This window comes from Bison bison, unplaced genomic scaffold (assembly GCF_000754665.1).
Source record: "Bison bison bison isolate TAMUID 2011002044 unplaced genomic scaffold, Bison_UMD1.0 scf7180017864484, whole genome shotgun sequence".
Taxonomy (NCBI): domain Eukaryota; kingdom Metazoa; phylum Chordata; class Mammalia; order Artiodactyla; family Bovidae; genus Bison; species Bison bison.
In genome coordinates this window covers 443,750-444,459 of record NW_011495044.1, presented here as the reverse complement: position 1 = coordinate 444,459, position 710 = coordinate 443,750, and the positions used below count along the sequence as shown (strand labels likewise).

Here is a 710-nt window from a genome sequence, read left to right as displayed (position 1 = left end):
GCCAAGTTTCTTACCTGCAGCCGGAGACGCGGGAGGGAGAGCGAGAGGGCAGGAGCCGCCGCCGCCGCCGCGGAAGCGGGAGAGAGAGGAGCCGGCCAAGCCTCCGCCGAGAAGCCGCCCCCTAAGCAGCTGCAGGCGCCTCGATCCCGACGCTGCCCGCCCCGTCCGCCGTCCGCTCCGGCCGCTCGCTGGCTGCGTGCGCGCGTGTGGAGTCGTGGCACTTTCTGCCTCGGAGCTGGCGAACGGCCCCCTCCGCAGGGATCGCCGCCTCCTGCCTTCCCCACCCGGGCCAGCCATTCATCGAGCCGCCTTTCTCCATTGGCTCGCACCCCGCCACTCCGCCGGCCGCTGGCCAGTCAGAGCGCCGGCGGCCGAGCCGCGGCGGCGCCCATTGGGCTGGGAGGCGGGCCTCCACCTCGGCCAATGGGAGAGGGGAGGCGCTGCGGGGGCGGGGCCGGGATAGGGGGCGGGACGGGGGGCGGGGCCGCGTGGTGCGGCGCTCGGCCCCTGCGCTGGGCCGGGGCGGGGCGGGGCCGGGACGCTCGGCCACACGCAAGGGAGGGGGCCCCGGCCGGCCCCGCCCACTCCGGGCGCCTGCTTCGCGCGCCGGCGCCGACCCGGGCCAGGCTCTGGGTCGGCGGGGCCGCGGAGGTTCGAATCCAGGCGGCGCTCCGCCGGCGCCCCTGGCCCGCCCCGGGCTGGTCTGGCGG

At 78.7% G+C, this 710-nt stretch overlaps 1 protein-coding gene across 1 annotated transcript in view; it reads right to left on the bottom strand.

Annotated features, from left to right (window-relative positions):
• RRBP1 (ribosome binding protein 1) overlaps window positions 1-315 on the bottom strand; it is a 51,256-nt gene extending 50,941 nt beyond the window's left edge. The window contains exon 1 of the mRNA XM_010862792.1: window positions 15-315. The gene's annotated coding sequence lies outside the window, so the exon portion shown is untranslated. The remainder of the gene's footprint in view (window positions 1-14) is intronic.
• Window positions 316-710: the final 395 nt, after the last annotated feature.